Genomic DNA, 8261 nt, shown 5'->3' with positions numbered 1-8261 from the left:
GTAACATCACATATTTGCCTTGCCCGTTATTGAACTTTTACAGTGGAGAATGGCATCATGCATCCCACACATTGGAGCAATGTAGAGCCATTCATTCAGCATAGCACTCCAATGCACTGCACACACTACAGCTATTCTCAATCAGTGTTCATGGAACCTCAAGGAATCCTTTAGGGATTGTTAGGTGTTCCTAAGGCTGTGGCTCAATGACTTCCCAGTTGTTATTTTTAATAAACAGTATTTATATTGCGCCAACATATTACTCAGCGCTGTACATTAAATAGGGGTTGCAAACAACAGACAGATAGAAACAATGACACAGGAGGAGGAGAGGACCTTACAATCTAAGAGGTAGGGGAACTATACGACTTTTTAGAGATCTTTTTAGCTGTCAGTAAGGGAGTCATTTTCCCCTCTTTCTACCATGTAAGGGATATTATTTCTACAGATCCCCAATAAGTTAATTTTATCAATTTAGTTCCCTCAATCCTGAAATTATTCTATGGAGTTCTTTGGGGTACCACACTTAGGAAAGGCTGCATTTCTATGCACTTCCTAATACAGCAAAGGCTGGTATTTGTACTGGTTAAAATAAATGGGTTGCTCTAATGCAGTGTGCATTGGCTCTAAATGATATCAGATTCTAGTATGCTAGAATGTATTCTAGTATATCTTCTGTGCTAATACTTATTTTATTGCAGTAACTGTAACAATGAACAAATCAAAAGTTGTATTAAAAAAAAAAGTAAAAGTAAAAAGGATCAAAATGTATCATATTACCAGGCATGTAATTCTAGCATTGACCACCAGATGGCACTGTTTGCCCGCCTATTGAGCACATTGCAGCCAATGCTGTGCTACATGTCAGCAGCCGCACTGGCAGAGATGGATAGATAATTCCCCTTACTATGAAAAAGGCTAAAAAAAAGGAAAAAAAAAAAAAACAATTGTGTCTTTCCTCAGTTATTAATCAAAATTTATTGCTTAACATTTTCAGAACAGACACACCTCCTTAAAACCTCACTCCTCTATGCCTACAGAAAGGCCAAGAAGGATGGGGGGGAGGTAGAGAAATCCGGTGTACACAGATTCTAAATATTTCAGGTTGTGTGACTTTGTGTTTGACCTTATGAGAAGATGAACTAATCCTGCAATATAATAGACTTTTATAGAGATATGGAAAACGGCTCCGCTTTATCTGTGTTGCCAGAGCAACCATCAGACTATGGGCCTTGCTGGGATGCAAGGGAGGTTATTAAATGTGCGCTGGTGTATATTGGAAAAATACAGCTTTTTTTTGTCATTGTGAGTCACTCGCAGCCTTTTCATACGTAATGTTTGGGTTATTAAAAAAACAACATGTTTAGTTCTGTAAGCGGGGTACCAGAAATTCAGGAGGCCAAAATAGCACCATGGTGAAACATGCGGCCCTCGTTTATTGGACATATATATTTGTATTTTTACATGGCCGTGTTTGCTTTTATAATGAAACCTGAAATCTAAGATTGCTATAGAACAGGCCTCACATATACGCCCGACGTGGCAAAAAAAACATGATGGCCGGCCAATGGGTTTTCCAGGATGGGTGGTGGTTGCCCAATGGATTTTCCAGGATTGTCGTCCAATGGGTTTTCCAGGATGGTCGTCCAATGGGTTTTCAGGATGGTCGCTGGTTGGCTCAGTTGTTTTTTCTGGGATGGTCGCTGGTTGGCTCAATAATTTTACCAGGATGGTCATTTGTCAGCTCAATAGTTTTTCCAGGATGGTCACTGGTCAGCCCAATAGATTTTCCAGGATGGTCGCTGGTCGCCCAATGAGTTTTCCAGGATGGTGCAGGTCGCCCAATGGGTTTTCCAGGATGGTCGTTGGTCGCCCAATGGGTTTTCCAGGATGGTCGCTGGTCGGCCAATGGGTTTTCCAGGATGGTTGCTGGTCGGCCAATGTGTTTTCCAGGATGGTTGCTGGTCGGCCAATGGGTTTTCCAGGACGGTCGCTGGTCAGCTCAATAGTATTGTCTGGATGGTCACTGGTCGGCCCAAAAGATTTTGCAGGATGGTCACTGGTCGTCCAAAGGAATTTCCGGGATGGTCGCTGGTCGGCCCAATTGTTATTCCAGGATGGCCACTGGTCGCCAAATGGGTTTTCCAGGATGGTTGCTGGTCGCCCTTATAGGTTTTCCAGGATGATCGCTGGTTAGCCCAATAGATTTTCCAGGATGGCCGCTGCTCGGCTAAATAGTTTTTCCAGGATGGTCGCTGGTCAGCCAAATAGATTTTCCAGGATGGCTGCAGATCCTTCTGGAAGCAACACCAGTGGAAATATCTGAAGACAGTTTTACCTGTTTGCATTGCGATCTTTCAAGATAAATAAGTGTCCCAAGGATCCTTCCATTGCAATCTCACATCTAGCCTAAAATGTATTAAAACCCCAAAAATTTCAGATGTTGCCGCTGACCACTCCTTAGATGTGGTGGCTGTATTGTTTTGTTTTTTTTTACCTTATTTCCTCTTCATTCTCACCTGGTGATCCTACATGTAACACATTTCTTGTCCTGGGGTGACAACACCTATTCACTAAATTGTCACAGTGTTGTCATCTTAAGCTGCTCTCCTGATGTTTGAAAACGTCCTCCTGAAAATGTGATTTATTTTTTGTTCGTAGTAAAAGGTGCCATTATTCTTACAAAAACAGCATCTCTTTTAGATGTGCTGCAAATTTTCACTAAATCCTAGAACACACAAACATATCATCTACTAATTCAAAGATTGACCAGCTAGTCTATTTGATTTGCCAGTCTGTGGTCAGTCCATAAATATTGCACATGCATGTTCAGTATTCTATCCTTCTGATTGCTAGAGGTGGGGTTAACCACAGGACCATTGGAGTTTCTAATTGGATTTGTTCAATCATATTTCTACGCATGAATTGTGTGATTTGGATCATAATTTACCAATCAACCGATTACTCCAATCAAGTGCACACCATGCACTGCCATTATTTTCCCGGGTCAGTGATCAGACCAGAAGAAAAAACCGACCCTTGTGTGCCAAGCCTTGGATATGACAATTCCCAAATTCTTTTTCCTTTGGTCCCTTCACATTATACACAATTGTCATTCTTCATATTAGACATGGGGGACCCAATGTTGCTCCCAATCCACCAGTCAGGTTTTTGGTTCTGCAGACTCCAGAATAAATCTAGATCTCCATGCTACACGGGCAAAAATTTACCAATGATCAGATTAAATAAAAGAGGTGGGCACAAACCGGCTTCAAATGTGTTGCACCTTCCCCAGTTTTACAGTGAGACATTTGTTGTCAAAAATACTTTAAGAAAGGGACCTGTGCCAGCACGGGCGTTTTTTTTGCCATCCTCTGTGTCCTCCAAAGCATTTGCAAATTATTGTTAATATAATTATTAAACAGGATTGATATAGCATCAACATATTACGCAGTGGTGTACATTAAATAGGGGTTGCAATTGACAGACAGATACAGACAGTGACACAGGAAGAGGAGAGGACCCTGCTCCGAAGAGCTTACAATCTAGGATCTCACCATATACACTGTCCCCTCTCTGACATGCCCTAATGTAATTTTCCCACTTTACTTCTTTACTTTTATTACACACAACCCCTTTGCACCCCTCTCCAGCTGTTGGGGTGCTACAAATCCCAGCATGTTCTTCAGCTCAAATTCCTCAGCAGCTGATGGGACCTCCATAGTCATTTTTGACTCCCTCAACAATTCGATGGGCCGGAGCTTTTTGTTGAGACTGTTTGTTTTTTATTGCAGATAGCAATAATAAACTGCTCACGCCTGGAGAGCCTCTACTGTAGATTCATCAAGGCAAATAAGACTTATATTTTTGCTTCTATCATCAGATAAATCAGAAATTGTTGCTTTTAATTTTGCAGTGGGAGAGTGCAATAAATAAACTGTGAAATATGCTACCAGCAAGCACAAGTCAAGATTCAGTCCATCACCATTAAAGCCTGGGTTTTTATCACCTTTAATGTGCTTCGCATAAAGCTTAAAGTGTTAAAAAATATGATAATTTAAATTAGGCATAATTGAACAGCCTATAAAACTCACAGCTTGTTCATTTCATTTTAATTTTTTTCTTTATTTAGTACCCCTTGCAGGAATAAAAGAATACTCTGCTTGGGTTTGGGGACCGCCATTTTTTCATTGGCAGTGGGTCCTTGTCGATTTGGTGAACAGTGCCACTCTCCGATTCACAGGCAACAAAAGGTATTGCACTACAGCTGATGATGAGTAATCCTTTTATCCTTACGAATAAGTGGAAAATACTGTATATGGACCAATAAAGAATGAACAAGGTCATATATACCCCCAAGACTTTGCTATCTTTGGCAGAACACATCCTCAAATGAAAGCCTCTGCTAAAAGGCTTGATTTGGATTCTGCTTGAGTTTCATCCAGAATTATCAGGAGCTTCATTGGGGTGATTAGGGTGGATCTGGTCACTGTAAAGGGAGTCATCTATATCTGTTTCTGAATTTATAAATGATGGACTGAAATCCACAAGCTTTGCAAACTTGGAGATTTACCAGGGAGTATACACCACAAATAAACATTCATTAGGGTAATAGTAAAAGGTGCCACAATTTTATATGATATATAACAGAATTGAGAATTGCTTTTTTTTTTTTGAAAGTTTAAAAGTAATTTATAAAATATTGTAAAGTTTAGGTTTGTTTCTTTCTTTTCAGAGATTGTCAGCCATGGTTGACACTCTCTGCACCAGATCAGTGTTCATTAAAGTCAGAAAAGAGGAACAAGTAAGAAATTTGAGCCTTTTTTCTCATCAATACTTTTTTTTCCTTTTTAGCATTGCACACTTATCCCTATGGCACCAACATTGCACCGTTTCCCAGTACCATTGAGCATTCCAAGGTTTCTGCTTCTGCTCTGCAATTAATTTTGTGCAATCTTCAATTAACTCCTCAGTCAGATCACTGTCTAGGTAGATTAAAAAAATATATATTGTTGAAATGGAAAGCTTAATATGTCTGTGTGTGGGTTTGTGTCACCGAAACCACCAAAAATACCCTCACCTGCTGCCAACTGGGGGATCCTCCTGCTACAATACACCTAGACCCCCTCCCTCCTTTAATAATGACAAATGATATTAGGTGGGAGCTGGCGTAAACCATGAAAACATTTTAAAATTCAGAATAAAGATTTTTATTTATTACACAATGTATTTAGTAAAGTGTAACATAATTTTTTTCAATGTAATTATTTCACTTGTAGGCAAATTTTAAACAATTATTATTTTTAATATATCATTTTATGTTTTAAAACATTATTCAAAGTTTACTCATATTTTAGGCTGGTATCATAAACTATTCTACTTTGTTTTTATTATATATATATATATTTATATATATTATTTATTTTTTGTATATCATTTACACATCTCTATTTTCTCACTTCAATAAAACTATTGTCTTCTTATGTAGTTTGTTTATTGTTTATGTTTTAACAACTATTCAAAGTTTACTCATATTTTAGGCTAGTATCATAAACTATTCTAATTTGTTTTAATAAATATATAATATTTATTTTTTGTAAAAGTTTACATATCTCTATTTTCTCACTTCAAAACAAAACTGATAATGTCTTGTTATGTAGTGCTTATTGTATGTATCATAATTGAAGAATCTTTTTTTTTTTCAGAATGCACACTCACCTACAAAGCAATACTTGGCTGCGAACAAGCCCCTACAAATATTTAAAGTGTGCCTTTTATAGATGCCATGCATTTTATTCCAGCTTTTCATTCATTGAACACATACCTTAGCTAATACTTATTATGATCCCATTTTGATTATCATTAGCCTGTCCTATATCCATGCAATTGTTTAAGTACTTGCTTCATATTTAAAGACTTTTTTCATATAAAGACTTTTTTAATATAATGCTGGGTTGCATACATAGAAATGGTTCTGTGGCCACAATGTACAGCTATTTCTTTCTAGGACATTGATAGGCTGGTGATTGATGCTTAAGGTAGACAGGTCCGCTTAAGAAAAGGGAAGGAAGGTGGTGGTTGGGGGGGATTGGAATAGCTTTATTTATTTGTAATGTATAATTTATCCAAAGTGCAATATATTACAGCCACAAAGCCCTGTACATGGGGGAGGGAAGGGTGGAAAATCCATAGATTTTGTCTATATGCCCATCAAACGCTGAGATCTGCTCTGCTAAATGATGCATGTGAAGCTGGGATGTGTTTGTTGTGCGGGGTTTAGAAAAAGCCGCAGATTATCTGCAAGGTAGAGATAAGAAAGACCATTTATTCCGCGACACTTTGCAGCCAATTTCCAGCCCTGCTCAACCCCATTCTCTCGCAGCCTACAGGAGCCGGAGAGATAAAGATTAGTCAATTTATTATCTTCCCGAGGAACAAAGATTAGCTAGCAGAGATGAAAAATTACCCCTGGTTCCCAATAATAAAAGAGGGGGGATTGGTGAAGACGACGAGCCCCCACGGTCACCCCCTTTAAATCCCCCATTCACACCCCCATATAGGTGAGGCTGGTATAAAAATCACACAGCCCATAAAAAATGCAGAATAGGAATTACTTCGTTATGACATCTTTAGTGCAAAGGGAAAAAAACTCAACATCATTATCCTACAAAATATATTCACAAAGTGCATTGCATTGTTCTGCTCTGGATACTGTAAAAAAAAAATGCCTTTTATTGCAATTAAAAAAAAAACTTCAGACCATGGAAGAGCCAGCTTCTGTATCAGGGAGATTCCTAATTAGGTATTTTATTGGCCGAGGAGAAATTATTGTGAGAAAATGGGACAACCATAAATATTAAAATAAGAAAAAACAAGCATTGTAATAATAAAAAAAAGAAAATTAAAATATTAAAAATAAAAGTGGATGGGGGCATTCAAATGTTTTTCTTATTTTTTTATATATACTTAATATATTTTAACACACACACATATATATATATATATATATATATATTCAATTATCTTGTTCTTTTTATTTAAATATGTATTAAATATGAAATATGATATGAAATAGATATATGAGTGCGTATAGACAGAAATGTTTTTTTACATGTATAATTTATATATATATATATAAAGCATAATAAATGCTGAAATCGTAAGTTTCATTAAAAAAAAAGTTTTTAAAAAGAAGGAATGTAATATAAGGGGGCAAAACAAATTTGAAAAATTATGGTAAATATGGAAATGCTACAAACAAATAAAATCACCAGTTCTGTCTTGATCAGTACCAGAATTTTGCATATATGTGGTATTAAACTTTTTTTTTATAATTCTCAGAAATATAAAATCTTTAGCATCTGATCTGTAGGATGGAGTGATAATGTGGGGAGGAGTAATTAGGGCCGTTATTCTGGATCTGGGCTGTGTGAGGCTGATAAGAGTTATCTGCACCATATCAAGAGCTCTACTCCCTGAACCCTATCACAAACCTCGGCATAAATGCCAGCAAAATTGGCTTTTTTTCCCTTGCTAACATTCTTCACCCTCATTATTATGGTAATTTTTTTCCTATTACAGTTTTTTTTTTTTTTTTGCAAGGTTTGCTTTTGAATTGATTTTTTCTGAATATATTTTTATTTAAAGCTTTGCTTGTGAAGAAAGAACGAGATAGCATTTTTCCCCCTGCAATTTTTAATTGTGTAGGTCTCATGTTTTAATAATAGTGTTTTCAATGAACAGAATGCGTATTTTGCATGTCTATCTAGCCGATGGTACAAACTTTGTTAGCCACTATCGCCTTAAAAAAAAGAAAAAGGCATCGCTGTTCTGTCTTGTATTCTCTGCTGATATACAGGCACACTTTGTGCACCTCCTCTGCTTTATATATTAGTTATGGCTGACTTCCTTAATATGACTTAAACATTGGGAGATTTCTTTATGTTTTAACAATGTCTTTGGTGATAGCTGCAGCTTCATGAAGCTGATTTTATTTGCTGAGTATCCGGCAATTTAGGAAGAGGGAAAAAATAAGAGAAAGGGAGATGAAAAAAAAGAGTAAGAGGGTCTCATCTGAAGAATTCTTGTGCTATTGTTAGGGGAAAACATAGGAAATTGTATTGGTTGGAAGCTATAGAATTTTATTCACAATCAGCATGAATCAGAGACAATTAAAGAATTACAAAGTAACAATTGTGTGTATTATGTGTAATGACAACGTTATAATGATTGATAGCAACAGGTATATAGATATTAATGTG

The sequence above is a fragment of the Pyxicephalus adspersus genome, chromosome 8 (assembly GCF_032062135.1).
Source record: "Pyxicephalus adspersus chromosome 8, UCB_Pads_2.0, whole genome shotgun sequence".
NCBI lineage: Eukaryota > Metazoa > Chordata > Amphibia > Anura > Pyxicephalidae > Pyxicephalus > Pyxicephalus adspersus.
Note: the sequence above shows the minus strand (reverse complement) of the source record.